This window comes from Sapajus apella, unplaced genomic scaffold (genome assembly GCF_009761245.1).
Source record: "Sapajus apella isolate SASKATOON/1434 unplaced genomic scaffold, GSC_monkey_1.0 scaffold7, whole genome shotgun sequence".
Lineage (NCBI taxonomy): Eukaryota > Metazoa > Chordata > Mammalia > Primates > Cebidae > Sapajus > Sapajus apella.
The window spans coordinates 34,611,935-34,639,340 of NW_022436947.1; the positions used below are offsets into that span (position 1 = coordinate 34,611,935).

At 41.1% G+C, this 27,406-nt stretch overlaps 1 pseudogene across 1 annotated transcript; it reads right to left on the minus strand.

Moving 5' to 3' along the window:
- Positions 1-5,716: 5,716 nt before the first annotated feature.
- Positions 5,717-12,505, minus strand: LOC116550334 (annotated as a pseudogene). The gene is made up of 2 exons (XR_004268341.1): positions 6,980-12,505; positions 5,717-6,447 (listed from the first exon to the last, which is right to left on the minus strand). The product of XR_004268341.1 is annotated as a proteasome activator complex subunit 4 pseudogene (transcript).
- Between the last annotated feature and the right edge of the window lie 14,901 nt (positions 12,506-27,406).

Genomic DNA, 27,406 nt, shown 5'->3' on the forward strand with positions numbered 1-27,406 from the left:
GAAGAAATTGATTCCCTAAAGAGACCAATAACAAGCTCTGAAACTGAATCAGTAATAGCCTACTAATCAAAGAAAAGCCCAGGACCTGACGGATTCACAGCTGAATTCGACCAGATGTACAAAGAAGAGCTGGTACCTTTCCTACAGAAACTATCCCAAAAAATTGAGGAAGAGGGACTCCTCCCCAACTCATTCTATAAAACCAATGTCATCTTTATGTCAAACCCTGGCAGAGACACTACAAAAAAAGAAAACAATATCCTTGAATGTCAATGTAAGAATCCTCAACAAAATAATTGCAAACTGAATCCAACAGCATATCTAAAAGCTAATGCATCATCATCAAGTAGGCCCCCAGATGCAAGGTTGGTTCAACATACACAAATCAATAAATGTGATTCATCACATAAACAGAATTAAAGACAAAAACCACATGATTATCTCAATAGACAGAAAGGGCTTTCAATAAAATTCAACACCCCTTTATATTAAAACTTCAAAACCCCTTTATATTATAAACTAGGTATTGAGGGAACACACCTCAAAATGGTAAGAGCCATCTATGACAAACCCACAGCCAACATTATAGTGAATGGGCAAAAGCTGGAAGCATTCCCCTTGAAAACATGCACAAGACAAGGATGCCCTCTCTCATCACTTTTACTCAGCATAATACTGGAAGTCCTAGCCAGAGCAATCAGGCAAAAGATAGAAATAAAGGGCATCCAAATAGGAATAGAGGAAGTCAAACTAACTGTTTGCTGATGACATGATTCTATATCTAGAAAATCATAGGCCGAGTGTGGTGGCTCACACTTGTAATCCCAACACTTTGGGAGGCTGAGGTGGGTGGATCACCTGAGGTCAGGAGTTGAGAAGCAGCCTGGTCAACATGATGAAACCCCATCTCTACTAAAAATACAAAAAAAAGTAGCCAGGCATGGTGGTGGGCACCTGTAATTCCAGCTACCTGGGAGGCTGAGGCAGGAGAATAGGTTGAATCTGAGAGGCAGAGGTTACAATGAGCTAAGACCACGCCATTGCACTACAGCCTGGGCAACAGAGTGAGGCTCCTTCTCAAAAAAGAAAAAAGAAAACCCCTTAGTCTCAGTCCAAAAGCTCCTGTAGCTGATAAACAACTACTTAAGCAAAGTTGCAGGATACAAAATTGATGTACAAAAATCACTAGCATTCCTACACCCCAACAAGAGCCCAACTGAAAGCAAAATCAGAAAGGCAATCCCATTCATAATTGCCAAAAAAAAAAAAAAAAAAGGGTAAAATACCTAGGAATGCAGCTAACCAGGGAAGTGAAATACCTCTACAATGAGAATTACAAAACACTGCTCAAAGAAATCAGAGAAGACACCAATGGAAAAATATCCCACATTCACGGATAGAAAGAATCAGTATCATTAAAATGGTTATACTGCCCAAAACTATTTACAGATTCAATGCTATTCCTATCAAAATACCAACTCATTCTTTACAGAACTATTAATAGAAAAAACTATTTGAAAATTCATATGGAATCAAAAAAGAGTCCAAACAGCCAAGGCAATCCTTAGCAAAAAGAACAAAGCTAGAGGCATCACGTTACTGACTTCAAACTATACTAGAAGACTACAGTAACCAAAACAGCATGATACTGCTACAAAAACAGGCACATACACCAATGAAACAGAACATATAGCCCAGAAAGAAGGCCACGCATCTACAACCATCTGATCTTTGACAAAGAAGGCCATGCATCTACAATCTGATCTTTGACAAAGCTGACAAAAACAAGCAATGGGGCAAAGACTCCCTATTCAATAAGTGGTACTGGGATAACTGGCTAGCCATATGCAGAAGATTGAAGCCCGGACCCCTGCCTTACACCACACACAAAAATCAACCAAGATAGATTAAAGACTCAAATGTAAAACCCAAAACTATAAAAACCCTGGAAGACAACCTAGGCAATACCATCCTGGACATAGAAACAGGCAAAGATTTCATGACAAAGACACTAAAAGCAATCACAACAAAACCAAAAATTGACAAGTGAGATCTAATTAAACTTAAAAGTTTCTGCACAGCAAAATAAACTATCAAGAGTAAATATACAACCTACAGAATGGGAGAAAATATTTGCAAACTATGCATCTGACAAAGGACTAATACCCAGCATCTATAAGGAACTTAAATTTATAAAAGAAAAACAATCCCATTAAAAAGTGGGCAAAGGACATGAATAGACAGACATTTCTCAAAAGAAGACATACTTGTGGCCAACAGGCATATGAAATAAAGCTTAATATCACTGATCATTAGAGAAATGCAAATCAAAACCACAATGAGATACCATCTCACACTCGTCAAAATGGCTATTGTTAAAAAGTCAAAAAACAACAGATGCTGCCAAGGTTGTGGAGAAAAGGGAACATTTATACACTGTTGATGGGAATGTAAATTCATTCAAACATTGTGGGAAGTAGTATGGTGATTCCTCAAAGAACTAAAAGCAAAACTACCATTCAACCCAGCAATCCCATTACTGGGTATATACCCAGAAGAGGAGAAATCATTCTACCATAAAGATACATGCATGTGAATGTTCATCACGCACTATTCACAATAGCAAAGACATGGAATCAACCTAAATGCCCATCAATGACAGATTGGATAAAGAAAATGTGGTACATACACACCATGGAATGCTATGTAGCCATAAAAAAGAAAAAGATTATGTCTTTTGAAGGAATGTAGATGAGGCTGGAGGCCTCTTAAAAAACTAACTTTTAACTAATTAATGCAGGAACAGAAAACCAAATACTACATGTTCTCACTTATAAGTGGGAGCTAAATAAGAACTTACTAACACAAAGAAGTAAACAACAGACACTTGGAGTCTACTTGATGAAGGAGGGTGGGAGGAGGGAGAAGAGCAGAAAAGATAACTATTGGGCACTGGGCGTCATACCTGGCCAATGAAGAAACATGTACAACAAACCCCCATGACATACGTTTACCAATGTAACAAACCTTCACATGTACCCCCAAACCTAAATGTTAAAAAAAAAAAAAAATGAAACTAAAAAGAGAAAAAAAAGAAAAAAAAATCTCTATGTGGATTTGCCTCTATGTGGGTAGGCAATGAGATTTGTTTAATTTCACTTGTTTTTTAGGAGTTGATTTTTAAAATTTAATCTTGATGTTTTGTTGGTTTAGTTTTTAATTTTTTTGCTTTTTTTCAAGACAGAGTCTTGCTCTGTAGCCCAGGCTGAAGTGCAGTGGTGCGATCGCAGCTCACCGTACCCTCCACCTCCTGGGTTCAAGTGATTCTCCTGCCTCAGTCTCCCAAGTAGCTAGGACTACAGCACCTGCCACCACATTTGGCTAATTTTTGTATTTTTAAGTAGAGATGGGGTTTCACTATATTGGCTAGGCTGGTCTCAAACTCCTGGTCTCAGGTAATTGCCCCACCTTAGCTTCCCAAAGTGCTGGGATTACAGGCATGAGCCACTGCACCCGGCCCTAATTTTGTTTTATAAATAGGTAAAATATATGCATAGTTCCATGGTCAAATCTACAAAACAAAGTGTATTCAAATAATTGTAACTACTGTCCCTATTCCCTTTGCCTACTTCCTCCTCTTCCAAGCATAAACATTATTTAAGTATAATCATTTCTTCCTGCCTTGCTATATTACATCATTAATATAAGTAAATATGTTTATGGGTATATCTTTTGGTATTTAGAAAGGTTTCTATCTGTGTTCTAACCATTACCTTTATACTAATACCTTTACTTAATACATCTAGGGTTCTGATCTTTTCCTGTTGTCTGCTGGTTTCTACCATGGCATTCCCCAGCATCCAATTTGAAGCAATGTTTTATTCCCAGTTAATATCTACAAGGTAATCAGTGAACTTAATTTGTTGTTCATATACTCACTCTCTTCTTCCCCCAGTTTTTGATAGTTGCATTTTATTATACTTCCAGAACACCCAGCCGTCATGCACTGTACTTATACACATGCTTTTATAATCTTCATTTAGATTTCATTCTATAGACAAATAGACATTTAATGCTCACCAATAGTCTTTATGTCAATGTCTCTCCAGTCAGTTTGTTATCTGAAAATTCTACCTCAGCAGATTCCCAAGGGAAGATTTTTGAAATAGTTTCCTGAATTTTCACATCTTCAATATAATTTGTCTGAAGCCTTTATAATTTAATGTCAGTTTGATTAAAGTCTTTGATTCACATTTTATTTTCTCTCCTGGCATAAACCAGGGCAGTCAAAAAAAAAAAAAAAAGTGTATGATGGTAATTGACTTTTCTTTCTCTGTCTGGTTCTTTTGTATGAATATCCGAAGAATTTTTTTCCTTTAAATTCCAATAATTTTACAAGACTATCTCTCATTGAATTCTGTTCTGGGTCATTTTCCTCCAGATACACAATATATCCTTTCAAGATGTCACATGGAGGTTTATATTTTAAGGTCAGTTTTATTACAGTTTTTAGCATTTGCTCTTTGCCATTGATTGGTTTTCTTTTTCAGGATCTCCTATTTTACATATGTTTGAACAACTATATCTTTTAAACTTATTCTTTCTCAAATTCTCTCTTCATGTCATTTTGATTTTTAAAATTTTCCTTCTTTTAATCTTTTCAAAAATGAATATATTTATTTATTCTAGTATTCCATGAAGTTAATCTTTAATTTCTGAAATTATTTTCTAAAATTTATTTTTCTAAAGGTAGTTCTGTTACCTCTACTTTTGAATATTCCTATTTTACAAACACATCATTTCTGAGTTCTACCTTTGATTTACGTTGTTTTTTCCATAGCTTTTTATCATTTTCATACCTTATTTTAGCTTGTTTTAAAATATTAGGTTATGGTTTTCATCTCTCTTGTGCACGTCTATTTTTTTTTAATCCATTTATTGGGTTTTAAACTAGTTATACAATGGAAATAATCAGTTTGGCACTACTCTATACAGGGATTATGCCTGTGTATGCTGATACTTAAATACTGTACCAGTACCATTGCTGTGCTTAGGTCTGTATTGAGTCATTCAGCATGTAGATACTAAAAATATACTCTACTGTTCCTTTAAGGAAGACTGTACAGGGTGTGTTGCAAGATGACATTCACCAATTTGTGAATTATTTCAACCTAGAAGTTACCTTTCACTCCATAAATTTGTCATAGGCAAACATGTGATGTTAACACTGAGAGATGCACACAAAAATGTTACATAAAAGTTCAGACATTCTAATGATAAATGAACTGGAAAAAAGAAAAAGGAAAGAAAACCCCACGTCTCAGTTTTTGTAACAAGAAAAGATAAAGAAAATAATTTAAAAACACAAAAAATGGCATTCAGTGGGTAGAAAAGCCCAAAATCATTATAATAAAGAACTACATGTGGATCTTTACAAATTACACAATGATGTTGTGTAAAAGGTTGCATCTGTACAAAGTCTTGTCAATGCTATCTCTACAGTTTATTCATCTTTTACATTTATTTAATTGACTTGTTTAATATATGTTATATATCGAGCCTTATTAGTCTCTCAAGGATTCTGCAGGCAAAATAAAAGAGAGAGAACAAAATAAAAAGAAAAAAATGACAAAATATCCACAGACACAGCAGTCTTCCATTTAGGTGGTAACAGTTTTAAGAGGGTCAAACAATAGTTGTAAAGAATACAGGGAAAAACCAACCAGTCAGGATTTTTATTGTTGTTGCAGTTTATTTTTAAAATCACACATTGAATACACACAACAATCAAATTTCTTCACCAAATCCCCATTTTTTAGCAACTGCCTCTATTCAGCACCAAAAACTCCAATCTGCGGGAGGTGCACAAATACAGACTTCACTCTGTGTCTTGGTCGAGCAATCCATCAGGTCATTGGTTAGGTTCAAGACTTGCCCTCTTTTCCTTCCCTCTTCAAGGCTCCCCAGACCCAAGACTCTCAAGCCTTCAGATTTACGGCCCACAGCCTGACTACCATCTAAATCTGGCAGCCATTTGGGAATAATTCAAAATAATTTGAGATGAATGAAATGACAGGACCTGTATTACAGATGGGTATTCTCCATTCCAAGTAAATTGTTTCTTAATGAGCTCCTAGATCCTGGTCTTGGATGCCATGATCATACTGGGTAATTATTTCTAGTCTGAGACTTTGTGACTTTGTCAGATGCCTCAAAAAAAAAAAAAAAAGTGATCAGTATTCTGGAAACATTTCCGGACAAGTTAGGAAATCAAATAAATAGCAACTGAGAAGCTGTGGAACGCAGACTAACGAGATCTAACACAGAAACCACCAAAATGATGAGAGCTCAGCAGAGGCAGTTTTAAAACTTGCAGAGAGCCACCACAGATGGTACCTGAGGGTGTGGAATTTTTGATGAAAAGAGCCTGAAGTGAGGACTAGTCATCTGTATCAGGGAGGAAAAAATTTCAATTAGGTAACAGGACATCCAACTCCAAAAGCCCAATAAATGAAATTTTGAATTCTTCCTGTTAGAGTAGAAAGGCTTCTAAGTGCTCCCTCTTTAACAGAATGGGTAAGGATCCAGATGAAATATTCTCACAACTGTCTAGAACCCAGAGTCCTCAGGGCCACACAAAATGTCCTAGCTCTACCCAGGAGGCAACTAAGAATAAGATTTCTTTTCCTTTATCTAACTATTCCCAGGCTACTGAGACATTCATTTATAAAGGTCCAAAAGCAGTCACATATCAATTCTCTGCTTTATACCTAAAGCAGGGAGGCACAGAAAAATTCTCATTTCCAATGGCCGTAGCAAAAGCCATGTTTAAAAACAAATAACCCTCCCCCCCAACTTTATCTAAACATTGACATCTAAGAATGTCAGCAAAAAGAAAAAAAAAAAAACCTACTTCTCAGTCACCAAACCAAGTGCCTGAGGATGTCATGTCTTTACATTCAGAACTTTGCTGACTTACCTTTCTATGCATAATAGCATGGTGACACAAGAAGATCGGTGAGAACAAGCAGTTGGTCATCAGTGAATTGCTGTTTGTGTTCCTGCCAGTTGTCATGGTGAGTCCTTCGGAAATTGGATAAGGTCTTTTTCACAGTCATCTCAATAGGCTGAGGATCATTTAGATGTGCACTGAGATTCATGAGGAGCTGGGGCATCCAGGTGGGAACATCATAAGGACTAGAAAGGACACATGCACCAAGTCCTAGCACCCCAGCGTGGCATTTGACCAACTCTGCAGAAGGAACGGTATCTCCTACAGAACCAGGGTCTTGCTTTCTTTTCTTAGGTAGTTTTGTTTTGCAAAGCTTCTCAAAATGAATCTGCATAGGACTGTCCACGGTGAGGAAGTTACACTGCAGCAGGCTGCTTAAGGTGGTGGCAGCCATTTCTCGAACCTCTAGTTGTTCATCCTCCAAAAGACTTATAACCAGCCACCTGATATCTTTAACTGCAGCTTCACTGTTTAGGAAAATAAAGAGGTTGTAAAATACCATGGTCTGGAGGTAGGTCAGTACTGTGTATCTTGCATGCCAAGAACTGCTTCTTGCTGTTTGTTTTAGCACCTGAAGTACCAAAGGCACCTGATGAGGGTAAAGCAACCCCTGAGACATCAATGATAAACATAACTTTGCATCTCTTTTCAGTTCATCATAGCTATTATCATTTTCCACTGGGGCAATCTTAAAAAACAAAGGCAGAAGCTGAAGTTGTTCTGTGACTGCTGCAGAAAAGGATCTTCCTGCACTTGCCATCAGCCATTTCAATATGGTTTTCAAGAGTTTAATGCCCTGAGTTCGTTGATCTTCTTCACCAATTCCATTTTCCTTCATAACATGGTTCTGAATTTCTTCATCCACATCCATGAGAGGTTTCAATTTCTCCAGAATTCGAGCAGTAAACTCAGGGACATGAGGCGACATGGTTGGTGCAGTATTTGGCAAAGAAACATCTATCCTGAATATGTAGGTCAGCACACTTCCTATTCTTTCTCTGACATTTTTGTAAACCTGGGTGAGTTTGGGTTCCAAGTACTTCAGTAGTCTGTGCAATAGTTCAGGCACCCTCCATTCTTGCTGGGCAAGGCCACCTTGTAGTACATAAAGTCGACACGCATCTACAAAGGATCCTCCTTCTCCACTCAATGGTGATTCCAACAGAAGTTCAAAAAGCCAATGAAGTTTCCTGGGATCTCTGCTTTCACAGGATGTTGCTATACAAGCTCCCCAGTCATTGTAAGTTTCTATGGTAATGTTGGACAGTGCCGTTCTAAGCAGAGGGCACAGAAGCTCCCACAGCTTCTCCACCTTTTCAAATGTCCAGTGCTTAGAACCTCCGATTAAACCAGCTATAATTTCTGCAACACAGCGCTGGGTGCTTTCATGTGAATCTGCAACCAAACGTTCTAAATGGGGCTTCAGAACTGGCAGGAAGGCATCATCAAAATTCCTGAATATACCCTTAAAGAGACAAAAACGTTGTGGATTAAACTTATCTTTTCCTTTTCTGTCTTCTAACGATAGAAAAGTAATTAACTGTTCAACAAATTTGGGATCAGAAAAATGATCAAATATAATCTGTTCTGCCTCTGTCATATCCTCCCTGCTTCTGCCAAGCTTAGGCTGCTCTTCCACACCAGCATAAACAACCATATTCTTTGGCCAGGTGTAATATCCCCAATGAGTTTTTTCCACAAAGCAACTCGACTCCCATTCTTCTTTAGTTCTTGGTATAGTTTTGCTATCATAATGCAACCAGTGATTATCAGGCCTATCACCAGCAATAATTTGGGTGGGTTTAGGGTATCCACTGATTTCACAGGGATTAATGGTCAGCTTTTTGTGAGTTCTTTTTAGCTGTTTAAGGATACCGGCAACAGCTGAGATAGCCATCTTTCGAACTACGATTGCATCATGGTTGAGATTCTCAACAAAAAACCGTATGGCACGAAGAGGCAGCACTCGGTCATCTCTCAGCAGTAGAGATAGGAGCCCAATGCCTATATGTTCAAATTTCCAGGGCAGGTTTCTTTGCTCCACACCATCTAGCAAGGTGTCTACCAAATTTTCATAGTTCCTTACAGCATCAGCATTCTTTTCTTGTTGGCGTTTAATTCCTTCCTTAATTTTTTCTGAGCTAAGCAATATCTGGTTGATAGAGGGGTTTTTTGACTGCTGAAGTAATTCCGCGATTGCAACACATGATTTTGGAATTGTGACGTCCAAGCCAATTGTTTCATACTGCCTATAAATCTTTTCTGCAAGATCATTGAACAGTCTCACTATTGATGGCTTTTCCAGGGACACTGCTTGGCTAAGCCCTGAAGAAAGAATTGCTGGCCAAGTCTGTACAATACAGTCCCAATCATGAAGGTTTGCCAAGCACACACCACTGCGATTTCCAAGGAGACAATACAAGGCACCCTTGAATTGCTGCTGTGTGACATCTTGTCTGTCAGGCCGTAAGAACTCCAAAACCAAGGGAATTATATCTCTGCAACAGAAGTTGTATGCTCCCAAGGCAGCAAAAAATGTTTGCTGAGCCTTATTTCTCACCTGACTGTATGAACTTGTAGATAAGCGAAGAAGATCTCTGATCATATCTTGATGTATCTTTTTATATTCACAACCGTCAACAGTTAGTGTCCGTAGCTCATGCTGTAACATTACTCTATCAATCAACAGTGCTCTGATATGTTGTTTTTTCCCATGGAGCTGATTTTCCATTGCTTTCTTTACTAAGTTGAAGCTTTTCCATCGGGAGTCAAATTCATGCTTGTGAGATCCTTGGAATTGCAAAAGGTCTCCAATAATCTTTATAATAAGAAACAATGACTTGGTATCATCTTCTGAATTATCAAGTATGTGGTTAAGAAGTTTCCTTATAATTCTAGCAATTGCTTCTCGGTGGTTCTCTCGAGACAGATCATATTCAAGTCCAGTATACAACTTTGTCTCTTCCAAGGACACCATACTTGGTACTAAGTTAGTAACTGGCTCTCCTTTCAACGGAGGTAGGAGGTTTCCAGAGCCAATTAAACAGTTGTGCACTATAGTCAGACTCTGTAGAATATCACCTCTAGACATTTCAAGTTTGCTGTCCCCACAGTGCTGGAGTTTGATGAGCTCAGGCTGAAGAAAGGAGTCCAAAAGATAAAAGGCAAAAGACACTTCTTCTGAAGAAGGAACATGCCACTGGATTCCCAGATTCCACAAGTCCCCAGGTTTGCCCCAGTCCTTGATAGGAAAGTATTCAGAAGGAGGTTTGTCAAAGCCACCTGGCACACTGCAGTATTCTGTAGGGTAGATAAGTGTGGTAGAAAGAAGAAGATGATGCAAAAGGTTACAAGACAGAGTGTAACCCTGCTTACAGGTTAAATGCAGGGTTCTTTGGAGAATCTTTACAAGCTGCTCCCTATAAAGAAGCAACTTCCTTCCATCCACTCGAGTAATTTCAGACAAAAGTTGAAGATTCCACAGTAATTTCTTGTCTAGCTCTTCATCATTTAATACATCATCATTCATTGTAAGCTGAGTTATAACACTGCAGCAGTGAGGAACGAAGAGCTTCAAAGATTCTTCTGGGCAGCACTTTACAGCAGCGCGGCACATGTCTGCCACCATGCGACCTGCTACTCTTGTTTCAAATATATGTGACGTAGAAAAATTAAAAACCTTCTGAAGAGCCACCATAAATATTTCTTTGGAACACTGGGTGAGGACTGTACTAAACGTAGAAGACAGACCTAATTTGACCAAACTCTCCAAGTGTGTCATTTTCTCAGTTTCTGTCTCTTCTCTTGTTTGCTCCAATGTGCTACTTTCTATAAGTCCAAAGCATCTGTCCATAAACTGTAAGACGAAATCCTCGAATTCAGCTGTGGCTGAGCAAAGTTCTCGTTCCACTTCTGTGAGGTCATTTCTTTCTTGTAGTACAGATGAACAATCTACTAAAGGCACCAGAGTCGAAAATGTTGCTATGAACTGGAATGTGATCATGCATTTACTAAAGTCATTTGGATCCACCCCAGGCAATGCTCTCATCAACAAAGGTAGCATATGTGTTGGACCTTCAGGAAACCATCTGCCCCCTGATACCAAACTGCGGGCTACTCCAATTACACAACTTAAAGTAGCTGTGAGCTGGTGAGGTTCTGTTAATGTCTCTAATGCAGGATACGTTCTTTCAAGTACAGGGGGTATTACTAATTCAGGTTTCATGAGTGCAAGATTCTGCAAAGCCTGGGCTGCTTCTAGACTACCAGTTTTGCTAAACATAGCCAAGAGGACAGGCTGAATAATGCATTGTACAAAGTCTGTAACATCTTGATCAGTAAGCTTGTGGCTATCAGGCACAGGAGTTAACCAAGAGGGCTTCTTGTATCTTTCATGATGCAATCTTCTAACAACACTGTTTGGCAACTGCTGAAGTAGTTTCATTAACTTGTTCAGCCAGCGCCCATTATTACCACAGGATGGTAAAAAGATGAGATGCTGTTAAACAAACCAGCTAAGTGTTTTTGCACTAGCTTACTTGGTCCACCCATCATGGCGGTGATCCACATTACAGCATGACCTATATCATAAGCATTTGTTAAAAATCTTGGGACTAACACTTGATTGCTTCCCACTGGTAGGTTCAAGCTTCTCAGAATTCTTGTAAATATCTTTGGTACATATGGATCCCAATCTATGTACCCTATATTATCTGCAGCCAATCGAGCAAAGAGATTTACTAGTTGCCCCTCCCACTGTGGGAGATTTTGCTCTGAAACCCAAAGGCCAGTTAATTCATCAAACCAAAGTTTAAAACCTTTATGATGAAGTTCTGGAGGAAGGGAGGTAGGAAGAAATATTTCAAAATAAGTGATGGCCTTTTGCATTGCTACATCAAAAGGGCACATTAAAGGTCGCCATTCTTCTAGCATCTCAGTGGTGGCATCTGCTGGAAAGTATGGTCGGCAGCTTTTCACGAGTGTTTTGAGAATATTTTCTACAGAATTAGGAAACCAATTTAATCCCAGGTGCTCTGTCTTCGAATATAAGATTCTTTCTACCATGTCATAAAGTGGTCTCCAGGGTAACTCCAAATCATCTCTTGAAAGAAGTTCCTTTTTCTTTAACAAGTTGATCAAAAGGCGGGCAAATCCCTGCATCATGCTGATTTCCAGTTTTGGAATTGATACCAGCTCATACAATAACTTAATAAAAAGAACATGATCTTCTTTGCTAAATTTTCTCCCATAAAGTCGAATATACGTAGAGAGTTTCCTGGTCCAGAAGAGGCCCCCGGGCCATAGCTCTTGGAGCTGCACGGCCCGGCCCAGGTTGCATTTGATCTGGGCCAGCTGCAAGTCGGACTCGGCGTCTAGGCGCTCGGCGTAGGGTAGCAGCTTGTTGTAGACAATCCCCTTCCCTCTCCGGGCTCCGCCTCCTCCGCGTCGTCGCCGCCTTGCGGCCACTGGCGACCCCATCCCGTCGTCCTCGGACCGATCACTAGGCCCCCTTCCCAGGCCGGCGTGCTGCTGGGCCCGGCCTGGTTCCCGGTTCGTTGGCGGCGGCAGCGACCGCTCTGCCCGCCCCGCGCCGGCTCGGCTGGTGACGCTGCAGCCGAGGGGCCCAGAGGTTCCGGACCTGCCTCAAGTCACTTCCGGGGCGGGACGGGGTGGGGCGGGGCGACGGCGTAGTGGGAGGAGGTGATAGTCTAAAGGAATGTTATTCTGCTCCTTATTACATTTTTTTAAATAAGAACTTTGTATGGACATTTATCATGGTCTTGTTTCTATGGCTATGTTTAAGTGAAATAAATTTTTTTTCTTTTTGTTTTTACAAAGGATGGATAGCCAAGGATAGATTTTCCAGCTTCATATCTCTAGAACTTCCTGTTTTGTTGTGATGAGAAATGTAGCCTGAAGACTTTCTAAATATGAGCTTCTGCACCCTCCCCTGCTTTTCTTCTCTCCTCCTTTTCTTTGTCCCTATTGTCCTTTTCTGCACAATTTTTATTCTACTCCCAGTACTTGTTCCTTGGTGTAGTACTAAGCAAGCTTAGTAGGAGAAGAATTTGTAGTAGAGATGGTATGTAGCTCATAAAGCCTAAAATATTTACTGTCTGGCCCTCTCCAGGAAAGTTTGCCAACCCCTGTTCCACAGATGACTCTATCTTTTCTCTGAAGAGCGCCTCCCCACTCTGTGTGGTCTAAGTGGTGCTGTCAATCTCTGTGCACCATCACCGCCAGTGAGATGTGTTCCTAGGAGGGGTTAATAAATGGAGCCTTCTCTGCAGCTGATATATAGATATTAGGAGAGAGATTTTTCTATTGGGGTCACTTAGCTCCGGATTGTAAATCTCAGGTTGCTGGTAGCCACTTCTCTTAGCCATGTGGAGGAAGGCTATTTGCAATGGGAGAAAGGGGGTGTAGATTGTGAAGGCAGTTGGAGTGATTAATGAAATCTCTGACTCTAGCTAAAGCAGCTGCATCCTTGGACTTTGCAGCTACATGAGCCAATACATTCATTTTCTGCTTGAGCTAGTGTGAGGTGGATTTTGATGCCACAACCCAAAAAACCCAGACTAACACAGCTGTATACATGAAATCACATGTGATGACCATTGAAATGATTTTTCTCAAATTAGTCCCTACTAAGGCTTTTTTTTTTTTTTACTATAAGAGAATTAAAAACTTTAAAAAGAAATAAAAACAAGGGAGGAAGGAGAAATTAGTTTGCCCGTGAGCAAGAGAATACCTTACCTAAGATTTGATAACTTAGTCTAAATTTTTAAAAGGCTTGCAATGACTAGGCTGGGCATGGTAGTGCATGCCTGTAACCTCGGTGCTTTGGGAGGCTGAGACAGGAGGATTGCTTGAGGTCAGGAGTTTAAGACCAGCCTGGGCAACGTAGCAAGACCCCATTTCTACAAAAAGTAAAATAAATTAGCTGGGTGTGGTGGTGCACTCCTGTAGTCCTAGCTACTGAGGAGGCTGAGGCAGGAGGATCCCTTGAGAGCCTGAGAGTCCAAGGCTGCAGTGAGCTCCAGCCTGGGTGACAGAGTGAGACCCTGACTCTTAAAAAAAAAAAAAAAAAAAAGTATGCACAAAGTAAGTTCAGCTTGTGGTTTATAAATAATATTGAAAATAATTTGGCTTAATGCAAATAAATAACATCACATTTTGATAGGCCAGGGCTGGTAGAGTTTGAATTAGAACACATAAATTACTATCGTAGTAGAGTAGAACTTATCAGAAACATCAGTGGAGCTTTTTCAAAAACCAGGTTTGAAAAGGCCACACTGGGGACCACTGGGATAAATAGCAAAGCTTGAGAATTACTACTCCAATGTGGTTCCTTCACCTTTAAAAACTGTGTATTTTATACTCTGCTTAATTTGTGATATTCTTAGATAAAGGCTCAAAGTCCTTACTCTTGTTATCTCTAAATATATATTCATACCACCAGCAGATGGTTTCACCAATACCTCAAGACTATTTTTTAATTGACTACACCTAGTGGTAGCAAGCACCTGGGGAAACCCTGTAGCTCTATTAGACCAAGGTCAGATCCAAAACAAGGAATCATCGCTAGGATATCAGGAAGGCACAGAAGCACATGTTTGAGATTTATGAAGATATTTTATTAAAATATTGGAGCAGCAATCTTTTTATCTTGAACAAAAGAGTGAACAGAAATCTGTCCCAGATAAATAATTTAGGATTGGCTATAATTAGCTCCTGATGTGATTCTCTGGACATTAAAATCACTCATGTGTAAGCACCGCAGACGCCAGGCCCTCAGGCACCTGAAAGCAACCTCCTTTCTCTCTTCATTAGAATGACTGAAAGCACTGCCAAACGCTCACTTAGACTAGAGCAGGGCAACAGGAGGCCCGGCAGGGTGAGAAACTCACTTTGCAAACCACAGGGGTGGAACGGAGGCTGTGGGTCTGTGGAAAGGGCCCAACTGGCCATAACAGGGGGAGCCCCCAGGCCTCAGGTCCACATCTGAAAGGGAGAGTCCCTCCTTGGTCTATCAACAATTTCACCTGTAATTTGTCCACACACAGTGCTTTTGTTCTGCTTAATGCTGGGAGGGAGGTACATGAGAAAGAGTAGGCCAGGAGGGAATAAACCCCTAGCACTTTCTTTTCTTATAGTTCATTACATAACTCTCTTTTGTCCATTTTTTTCTTAAAGTCTGAAATGGAAGGGGACCTAGTTCTTGCTTTGGATGACAGAGAGAATCCAAATGATGGCTGCCATTCTGTGTTTTGCTTAACTCATTCCAAAAGCATACATGCACTTAGAAGATATTTTCTTCTAAGAAGTGAACGTGGCCATTTTCCAGGCAGCTCTATAAACCAGCGAAAAATCAGAACGTAGGTCACAGATTAAGAAAGGAATTCTTTGAATAACCCCTCTTGTCTTTCCCACAACATCCTGTCCCCAGTCACCTCCTAGAAGCTCAAGGCAACTTGCAGCGAGAGTTTTCTTAGACACGTCCTATCTTAACCGGAGTTACCAGTGCAGCAGCAAAAGCAATAACAGTAGTAGTGACAAACCACTTTCACAAACATTATCTTATTTGCTCTCATAGCAATCCTATGAAGAATGAGCACAAGTACTATGGTCTTCATTCTGTGGATCAACAGACTGAGATTCCAAAATGTTAAGGTAGTAATTGAGAGAGCAGGCACTTGAAATTCAAGCCTTTTACCTATAACTCAAGTAAAAGAGCCTATATCACTCTACGAGTTAGTTACAGACCCTGGAGTTGACTGACTTAATAGCTAGGAGTACCAGAGAAGTCTGTCTCTCAAATGTTAAAAGGAGCCTGGAGCTAAGTAGCTGGTGTTACTTCCCGGGCTGCCTCTTGGAAGACGCAGTGGCTTTGCTCTGTCACGCTCCAGGGAGCTCAGAAGTGACGGAATGGGGACATGGATTTTAACCTAACAAAGATCTGCCTAATGCTTATAGTCATCAATTGTATACCTCAGGAGTAGTGAAAAGGTCATGCAGAGATGGCTTAAAAATGCAGCAGACAGCTGGGTGTGGTGGCTCACACCTGTAATTCCAGTACTTTGGGAGGCCAAGGCAAAAGGATTACTTGAGTTCAGGAGTTTGAGATCAGCCTAGTCAACCTAGGGATACCCACAACTCTACAAAAAATTTAAAAATTGGCTGGGTGTGGTAGCGCATGCCTATAGTCCTAGCTACTTAGGAGGCTGAGGTAGGAGGTCAAGGCTGCAGTGAGCAACGATCATGCCACTGCACTCCAGCCTGGGTGACAGAGAAAGACCATTTCTTTAAAAAAAAAAAAAAATGTGGCAGGCTGTTGTACAAGAGATCCAAGTCAGATAGGGGCTTAGAAAAACCTCAGGGCTCATCCAGCCCCAAGATTTCTATGAGTTCCTGGAAAAGCAGAGAGGAAGAAAGGAGGCTTTGAAAGCAGAAGTAATGATTCAGTGAGGATGTTGGCTGCGTTTTTCCTCTAGAAGGTGAACCAGAGAATAAAGAACAGATTTTTCTTTATTTTCCAAGGCCCAGATAAGAAGAGTGGAAAGGAATACAGTAAGATTTAGTACAACTGGAGTTAGAAACCAAAAGAATGGAGGGAACAAGCAAGTAAGGAGAAGAAAGAAAGGAATGTGTTATGTTTCCTTCGAGAGAATCATTTGTCGGGGTAGTACATCTCAAATCTGATAACAGCTGATAAACTCACCGTTGAGTATTCCATAAAAATACAACCTGATTTTAAAAAATCAAAACCTATTTTTAGTTCACTTTTTGCACTAGTTCCATGCAGAGATATTTAGCCAAGCATTACAACTGGTATTATGGGTTGAATTGTATCCTCCGGAAAAGATATGTTGAGGTCCTAACCGCAAGTACCTCAGAATGTGATATCATTCAGAAATAGGGTATTTACAGAGGTAATAAAGTTGAAGTGAGGTCATTAGAAGGGACCCTAATCCAATGTAACTGTGTCACAGACAGGGAATTTGGACACACACAGGGAGAATGCCACATGAAGATGGAGGCAGATGCCAGGTGATGCATCTTCAAGCCAAGGAAGGCCAAAGATTGCCCGAAAACCACCAGAAGCTAGAAGAGGGGCCTGGGACAGGTTTTCCCTTGCAGCCCCAAGGAGGAACAAGCCCCACTGATACCTTGATTGTGGACTTCCAGCCTTCAGGACTGTGAGGCAATGTGTTTCTGTTGTTTAAGCCACCCAGCCCGGGGTACTTTGCTACAGCAACGTTAAGTACACCAGTCCTACTGGCTATTTGAGTTTCACCTTTCCTGGCTCCATACTTTCCAGGTAAAGGCCTGGAGTGCTCTGAAACTGTGATGCTCAAAAGGCAAGGAGAATCCAATAAGTTGGAGCAGGAAGTAATCACAGAGGTCATCAATCTTAACTTGTTTTATAGAGATGAAAACTGAAGTTCAGGAGCAGTGAGTGACCTGCCCAAGTTTTCACCATGCAGAGCCATGACTCAAAAGAACCCCATTTATCAGAAATCACCTCTGAAACCATTGGCTGGAGAATGGCCAGAGCCAGAGCACCATAAGATCTCCCCACAAAAACACTCCTGTGAGGCTTAGAAAATCCTCCTAACTCTATCATTTGAGCCACATTTTACCATGTCACCCACAAAGGTGAAATGCAAGTTTGGGGGATGACTCTGACATCCAGACACCTCCTTGCTCCCCATTTAGCTTGGAGCTGCCACATTAACCACAAATTGCCAGCTCATATTCGTCCTAGCTGCCATGTTTTAGGAAGCACGGTAATGGTTCACAGTCCCTTATCCAAATTCTTGAAGCCCAGTGTTCTTGGAATTCAAAATTTTTCAGATTTTAAGAAGTATGGCCCATTATAAATTATATTATAAATTAACTCCCCTGGAAGGGTCGGCAGCTATCTTTTAATCAACAAAATGCACTAATCTTTAAAAAGTGGAATAAGTAATGATTATAAGTAGTTTCAAGTCAAGTTTTCCTTCCAAAGAGTTTCAGATTAACTCAGGACAGGTGTTGCTCTCAAGTGAGTCACTAAAAATCTTAGTTTCAAAGCTTTCAATATTGCAGTCATGAACCATTGTGGTTCCCCATTTCACAGAGACGCAAACTGATGGCCAAGAAGGGTAGGTACCTTACTCGGGTAGTCTGGCTCTAAAGGCCACAGCCTTAATTACCAACCATTGTTACATTGCCTCTTCAACCTTAACCCTAACCAAGAGTGGCAGGCTGGTGCCTGTTAAACCATATGGATAGAAATCAGAACAGGAGCTATTGAACAGAGTAGACAAAGCCGAAGAGCAGATATGATCATCTTCTTCAGCTAGCTGTCTTTTTCTCAAATTCTTTCCCTAAGGCCATTTTAAACAGGGGACACTGGGCTACCAAGGACACTAAGAACAACCCTGCAAGGAGAAAGAGGTCTGGAGGTTCTGAGCAATAAGAGTGAGAGGTATGCAAGGGATGAGCACAGGTTAACCCTAATCTTTGCCAAGGAAAGCAAAGGAAAGCTGTGAGTGTCAACAGCCTCAGGTCTTTCTCTTTTAGTTTGTCCATTCATCAAACACTCGCTGGGTGCCTACTTGGTGTACACTGCAATCAGTGCTGGGAAATGCCAGAGAACTAGTGCCCCTGACTAGCAAAGCCTTCTGCGAGCCTGCTCCCAGCTGCCTTTCTGATCCCTTCTCTCCGTCTTATATTCTTTCTCCCTCTCACTAAATCCAGCCAAACTTGCCCATCATGCCACAAACCCTCCAAGATCTTCCCCCACATTGGGACCTTCGTCCTTGCAGTTTCCCTTGCAGGCATTTTCTGCTACCAGCTCTTCCAATGGCTAACTGCTGGGTCATCCAGACCTCAGCTTATCCGTCATTTCCTTAGCAGGGACTTCCCTCACCACCCAGTGGGAGGAGCCGCCCAGTCGCTTATGTCCTCATTGCCTTAATTTTCATCTTTGCACTTATTCGTATCTACCGTTTTTTCTGTTTTTCATTTGTTTACTTTCTCTCCCTATTGAATACAGCTTGCTGGGATCAGGAGCCTGATCTGTTTTGTAGTCCTGCTGAATTTTCAGTGTTTCAAGTAGTGCCTAGCACATAGTAAATAGTCTATAAATATTTATTGAATAAATTAACAAGCAGGAAAGTGAGCTTATATTTTGGGGATTATGTTAGCTTGTTTTGTTTTGTTTTGTTTGAAAGCCTGAAGTAGTAGACTAGAGAAAACAGGAGGTGGGTATGTGGCTGGGATGGCTACCTGTTCAGCAACGTCCATAGTCCCGCCTTTAACAACAGCACTCCTGTGTTTTAGCTGAGAATATGTCTGGCCAGCTCAAGTGTACCTCTCTTGGCATCTTTATCGTGTAGATTTGTTCACAATGGGTGAGAATGAGCTGTGTCACTTCTGAGTCATGTCCTGAAAAGAAATTTCTTTCCTCCCCTCCCCTGGCCTTTATCCCCCTCCCACTACCTAAATGATGTCAGGATCCAAAGCAACCCCACTGGAGCCAAAGATGGAAACCCTGTGTCAATGATGTCAGCTGTGAGCAGTTTACTTCTGGGTTATTACATGGAGAAAGTAAACCCCCATCTTCTTCGAGTCATTATATTGGGGAGTTTCTTAGTTAGAACAGCTAGGCCAGTACCCTACACCTAATAGAAGTTTTTAAGTCTTTTTTACCAATTTAGAGTGTTTTTGCCACATCTGGTCTGCCTCTGCCAGAAACTGCTACCCAAATATTACCTGTATTTTTTTGTTTTAGTTTATCCTTACCGTTTGTCAAGTTAGTTTCTGTGTTCCACACCACACTGCATTTGTGTGTTGCATTTCTGCAGTTGCAGAAAGAGAAAGAAAGTACATGTAACGAATGTCTACTAGGCACCAGGTACTATGCTAAATGCCTTGCCTGTAATACCTTGTTTGATTCTCCTAATAGATATGTGAGTCTGATGTTATTTTTATTTTATGAATACGGAAACAGGCTCAGAGAGGTTAGGTGTCTTGTCCAAGGTCACACAGCTTGGAAGTGGCAGAGCTGGGCTCTGAACCCAGAGGACATCTGAGCCTGCTCATTCTAATACTCTGAACTTACATCATGGTATATGCAGTGACTGAGGGCTTGCACAGGGGTTTCAAGATTTGCTTTTCTTCTGGCTATAGTTGACATCATTAATGTAATTTTGTGACTTTCACTTCATAGCTTGCTACTCTTTATGGTATCTATATGTAGCCTTTTATCTCTTGGGATCATGTTTATCCGTTTATAAAAATTGTGGTAAAATATAAGAAAATTGACCATTTTAGCCATTTTTAACTGTACAGTTCAATGACATTAAGTACATTCACAATGTTGTTCAGCCCTCATCACTATCCATCTCCAGAATTTTTTTTACCAGCACCTGAAAAAAATATGAAACGCTTCGTGAATTTTCGTGTTCTCCTCCCACAGGGGCCACGCCAATCTCTCGGCCTCATTCCAGTGTTGGTGTATGTACCACAAAGCAAGGGGGCCTGGTATTTAAGTCCCTGGTTTTCTAACTCTTGGCTTCACTCCCTGTACTCTTCCTTTCCTTCTGTGATCTGTGCCTGCGGCTCAGGAATGAATTGGAGTGTCTCAGTCATACCTGTGCCTCCTCAGGACTGTGAGAGAGAGGAAGGAGAAACAGGCATGACTCTTCATCAAGTGGCCTGGCTTGGATCTTACCGCTATTTTCTGCCCCCACCAATACCCAGGAGTCAGAGCACGGACAGGAGAAGGTTCACAAACTCCCTAACTGAAATCTGAATCATTTCTGAGTTTCTTAGCCCTTCAAAGGGCGGGTTAGGAGCTATAATTTTCTCCATGTTGGAGCCATCAAGATGAGACTGGGGCTGGGCATGGTGGCTTACACCTGTTATCCCAGCACTTTGGGAGGCGGAGATAGGAGGATGACTTGAGGTCAGGAATTTGAGACCAGCCTGCCAACGTAGTGAAACCCCGACTGTACTAAAAAAATACAAAAATTAGCCAAGCACGGTGGTGTGCGCCTATAGTCCCACCTACTCAGTAGGCTGAGGCGGGACAATCACTTGAACCCAGGAGGCAGAGGCTACCTTGAGCCTAGATTGCGCCACTGCACTCCAGCCTAGGCGACAGAGCAAGACTCCGTCTTGAAAAAACAAAGCAAAACAAAAGATGAGACTTAGAGTGCTACTGTGTCCAGGAACAGGAGGAGAGATGGGAGTCACCAGGTCTGGCCTCATCCCCTGGGTTCACAAGGGAGGCACCAAGGGTCTGGTCGGGATGTAACCTGAGCACTGGTAGGAGCTGGAGAACCAGGTAGGATTCCTGACTCCTGTCCAGAGCTCTCTACCTTGACATCTACCCACAAACCTCACCCTGCCCAACACCGTCCAATTTTCTCTTATGTCTGCTTAAAAGCCTTTCTTCCCCTAACCCATGCCTCAAGCACTGTCAGCTTTTCCCAACAGAGCCATTTGATCCCATGGGTCCTTCAGACCCAGTGCTAGGGGATTAATAAAAACCTTAAAAAAATACGCAGCTGTTGCGGGTGCTCTACTTTGCCACCCAGCTCCCCAGCAGGACTGCAGGACCTGTCCTCCAAGCTGCTGGGAATGTTGGCTACCAGCCCTCAACTGCCAACCTGCTCTGGAATTGCCCTCACCTGAAGACAGCTGCCCCGCCTGGGTTACGCCCCCTTCCCAGGGCAGCCTGATCTATGACAGAAGGGCCATCCTAGCTCCAAGCTCTCTACAGAGCTGCAGAGGCCAGTCATCAGTCAGGAATACACTGTGGCTCAGCTCCTCCCCCTGAACAATCTGACTTACTTTCCTTCCCTCACAGGTGCTAACCCTGGTATCCCCACTAATAAATCTCTGGCGCATTAATCTCTCCATCAGAAACTCCTTAGGAAGCCAACCTGCAACAGCTCCAAAATAAAAAAAACAATGATGAGCCTCTAGTGAATAAATGTTTAATGGAATGTTTACAGATGCCACATTATATGAACTCCATTAATTGTTTGATTTAGTACTCTTGAACATTTAAGATGTCATTACCTCTAATCACAATCTGCAGGTTAGAATTTCTCAGTTCATATAAATTCCAGCCCATATGTAATGGATGCTGACAAAATAATAGCAAATTGTAAATTAAATGCAGCACTTACAGCCAAATGATTTCAAAGGCAAAGTCATTAGGGCTGGGTACAGGGGCTCATGCCTGTAATCCCAACACTTTGGGAGGCCAGTAAGCTGTAGGACTGCTTGAAGCCAGTTCAACACAAGGCTGGGCAAAAAAGCGAGACCTCCGCCCTCATCTTCCACAAAGCATTTTCAAAAATTAGCTGGGTGTGGTGGCACATACCTGTAGTCCCAGCTACCCGGGAGGCTGAGGTGGAGGATTGCTTGAGCCCAGAAGGCTGAGGCTGCAGTGACCCGGGATAGCAGCACTGCACCCCAGCCTGGGTGACAGAGTGAGACCCTGCCTCAAAAAAAAAAAAAAAAAAAAAAGCCATTACATTGAACAGTATGAAACTGCTAATATCTGGCCATTTTTGACCTTTACAAATGGCGATTTCACACGATTCAACATAATATCTCATCAAAACATTTATCAACAAAAGTTATATTTAATTGGGGATGTATGTGTACTCTAATGTGCTAGCCTTCCAACAGTATGCATGCTAGGGCCTGTGACAATATCAGAAACAGCCTTGCCTCTTTGGAATAAAGATACTACAAGCACGACCTAGACAAAAATCACGAAAATGCCAAGATTTGGGGGCAAAGAAAGGAAACGGAAGCCCAGACCTAATTTTACTCTGCACGGCTCATTGTACAGTTGAAGCACTTCCTGCCTCTCAAGGTTCCACCCTCATCTCAAGCTCCTAGGGCCCCATTTCCTCCCTTCCCACTTTCTGCACTCATTCTCCCTTTCAGAGGTTTCCTCCTCTGCAAGATAGCGTGGCTGTGAGAAGGGTCTGAGGTTCATGGAGGAGGAATCAAATTATGAACAGCTCTCCTTTCAATGAAAGGCTTTTTTTATCCTTCCGGTCCCTTGTGACAATGTCCCAAACCTCTACCAATAAATTACTTGATCCACTCTCCAAAAACAGCTTTGTTCCCACAAATACCGTTCATGGGAAGAGACTGAGAGGTTAGTCTGTTTCTGCCATTTGACCATGTTGTTTATTGCACTGATTCAACACATAAGTAAGCATTCAAGCCTTTCATTTATACTCAATGCAACTTCAAAAATCTAAGAGCTGGTTTAGAGAACATTAATCTCCTGCAATGCGGGTTCTCATCAGCACGCTTCCCCAGGCCTGAACCTGCTACTCACCCCTCTCCCTCGCCCCCTGCAGGGCACCTATGAGAGGGTGCAGGGAACAAGGGGCTCTGCATCTGCTCAGGACCCCCTCCAGCAGGGGAAGCTGGAGGCCAAGCCGAATTGGACCAGAAGAATGGAAATGATGGAGAGACCCAGGCCCTATATTAGAGAAACTAAAGATCTTGTAGACAGGAGTACCCAACATGCAAAGCTATGCATGCTATCCCAGAAAAGGTAAGTTCGTTTAAAAATGAGTTTGCAAGCATGAGGGGAATGATTAGTGGAAAGCGAGGGCATTAAAAAGGACTTTCTCTATTTTTCTTTTTAAATTGTGTGGTCCTTTATCCAGTTATGAGAGCAGTACATATTCTTGGTGGAAAAATGAGAAAATCTTTAACAGTTGACCTTTGAATAACATGGGTTTCATCTTCATGGCTCTACTTTTAGACACAGATTTTTTTTCAATAAATAGGTTGGAGAATTTTTAGAGGTTTATGACAATTTGAAAAAACTTGCGGATGAACTGCATCCACAAGCAGAGTTTATAAACAGATCTTATCTAAAAGCCGCTAACCCTGAGGCTTGGAGGGAAAAGAGAAACACCAGCTGCCAGCCTTTTGGATGTGGAAAGCCTGGACAAGATCCCTTTTTCTGGACTGGTTTCATCAATGCTTTGTCCCTGAAGTCAGGAAGTACCCTGCCCGTAAGGAACTGCCTGTTAACGTTGTTTTGATATTGGGCAATGCCGCTGACCACCCAGAACCCCATGAGTTCAACACCAAGAGCACTGAAGTAGTCCACTTGTGACTGAACACAACATCTCCAATTCAGCCTCTAGACCCGGGGTCATACGGACCCTTAAAGCTTATTACACACAGTACCCTATGGAAAAGATTTGTCAGCGCAATGGAAGAGAACCCTGATAGAGAACATCACAAATGTCTGGAAGGATTACACCAATGAAGATACTATTGTTGTCATAGAAAAAGCCATGAAAGCCATCAGCCCTGAAACAAATTTCTCCTGGAAAAGAAACTGTGTCCAGATGTTGTGCATGACTTCACAAGACTGACAAAAGCACCAATCAAGGAAATTTGAAAGAGACTGTGGATAGGGCAAAAGAAAAAAATTAGGTGGAGGGTGAAAGGTTTCAAGATTTGGATCTTGGAGAAATTTAAGAGCTAATAGACACCATACGACAGGCATTAACAGAAGGCAAGCTGATGGAGATGAGTGTCTCTGAACCAGTGCCAGACAATGAGGAAGATGACGTAGAAGCTATGCCAGGAAACATACTGACATTAGACAATACAGCAGAAGGGTTCCAGTTATTCAAGACTGCTTTTAATTTCTCTTATAACATGGACCCTTCTATAATACGGGCACTGAAACTAAAGCAAACAGTGGAAGAATTGGCACCATATAGAAATGTTTTTAGAGAAATGAGAAAGCAAACAAGTCAGACAGAAATTACCACGTATTCCCATTAAATGACACCAAGTGTGCTTGCCTCTCCTGCCTCCCCTCCCACCTTCTCCACCTCCTACGCCTCTGCTGCCCCTGAGACAGCAAAACCAGCCCTCCTCTTCCTCCTCAGCCTACTCAATGAGAAGACGACAAAGATGAAGACCTTTATGACGATCCACTTCTACTTTATGAATAGTGAATTCACTTCCTCTTCATGATTTTCTTAATATTTTTTCTTTTTACTTTATTGTAAGAATGTAGTATATAACACATATAGCATACAAAATATGTGTTAATCAACTATTTATGTAAGGCTTCCAGTCAACAGTAGTCTATTAGTAACCATGTTTTTGGAGGGTCAAACATTATACACAGATTTCTGACTGTGCAGGGGATCAGCAATCCTAACCCCTGCATCGTTCAAGGGTCAGCCTCATATATGGTATACCATACACACAAACACATTGAGATCAGTCCAATTCTACTACCCAGAGGTAGCATCAGTAACTACTCTTTTAAAAATTATTCTACTTAATTTAACTTGGATTTGACAGGGAAAAAAAAATGAAATGAAACTGAAGGAACTGCTGAATTTTATAAATGTATTTCTTCAAAATAAGAGCTATTAGTTTTTAAGAAATTCTTCAAATAGATTACAAAAATATGAGGCTGTGAGACTGGAGTTAGCAAGTATTTTTTAGTTTATGCTTCTTAATATCCATAAGTTTAAGTTTCTGGATACTAATCCTTGGATGATTGGGTAATCAAAATCAGAAGGCACGATATGTTTTAAACAGTTCTTTTTTTTTTTCTTTGAGAAAAAAAGAGAGGATGCAAATGAGAGCAAAACTTTACACCTAAGTTTACTCTCAGGTTAATTCTTCAAAATAATTAATTAGGGAAAAGCCGATATATAAAGAAAATTATGCTATAAAAAGGGCAACCACTTTCAGGACCAAAAAACCACAACACCTTTGTCTTCCACAGTTTTGAGCAGATACTGGGCATATAATAGTGTTCAATGAATAACAGAATACTTAAAAGAAAAATGATTATTATTAGTCTATATGAAAAATATAAATGGCAGCACAGCATAAAAGGAAAATGAGAGAAAATATATTTTCAACATATATAATATCCTTAACTCACAAACAGCTATTATAAATTACTAATACTTAAAATAGCAATATTTATAAAATCCCAAAGACTATGAAGAGGCCTGGCCTGTTCACACGTAGAAAAGAATCTGAAAATGGCAAACAATCTATGTATTGATGCTGAATCTTATTAGATGCCAGGAAAAGGCAAATTTAAAATGAGTAGAAATCATTTCTGCTCCTCATATTAGCCAAAATTGAGATGATTCTTTATTTCTTCGTAAGGTTGGTATGCTTTCAGGGAGATGGCTACACTTGTTCACTAATAGTAGGACTCTAAATTGTTGCAGACGTTTTTGATAATAATCTGGCACCATATATTAAAGTATATAACACACACTTTCTTGGACCCAGAGGTCCTACTTTCAGGGCATCCACAGAGGAGAAATAAAAGTACAAGTATATTAAGACATGTTTCACAGTAATATCAGTAACAGACATTTACTGCACATACACTGTGTGCCCAGTGCTGTGCTAAATGCCTTACAAAGGATATCTGAATTAATTATCGTAATGACTTTATGAGATAGTGGCCATTATGCCACAGATGAAGACTAAAATTTACCCAAGTTAAATATGTTGTCTGAGGTTTTAAGAATTGCACTGGTAAATGCAATTTATATGCCCAGTATCTGCTCAAAAGTTGGAACTTGAAACTGGTCAGTGTGACAGCAGGCACTGTAACATGCTGCTAAATTAGAGGCAAGAACCAAAAAAGAAAACTAAGCCAGACGCCCTTAGAAAAGGAGTGATCACAATGACCTCAAACTGCTAGAATCAAAATGCCTGGTCTCACTTTGGTTTCAGAAGTAAATCCACTTTGACTGGGGGTAGGAAAGTTGCAACAAATGTTTTCCATAGAAGCAGAAAGAAGTTGTGATGAGGAAGAAAGAGACTAGTATGACAGTTTTTGCCAGATGGGCGGTTTGGGAAGAGATTTTTCTCCAAGGCAACCTCACGTTCTCCCTATGAATGACCCTTAAGGACTGGAGGCAAAATCTCTAGCCAGATCATGGGCAAGATGCAGGTCCCACAAGACTTCCCACGAGAAGCAGCTCTGCTGCCCTCGCCCCAACTGGCCTCTCAAGAGAAAGGGTTGAGGGCATGAGCAACATTTTTAAATGGCCGAGGAATGATTCTGAGTATTTTCAGGGCACTGGAAACATTGCTTCAGTTTTCCTGGAAAATGCCACTTGTTTGTTTTATCTCCTTGGAATTTGGAGAGTATGTCATAAATACTATGTCCTCGCCAAGCCCATAGCTGACTCTGCCCTGAAACCTTAACCCCTGGTGGAAAGGAGAGAGACTTCATGTCTGTGGCAGGGCCATTTGCCACCATGTTCTGGGTCGCAGGGCTGACTACAGCCATTCCTCCTAGGGTTTATGTCTAGAATGTGGGTCAATATTCCACAGACAAAT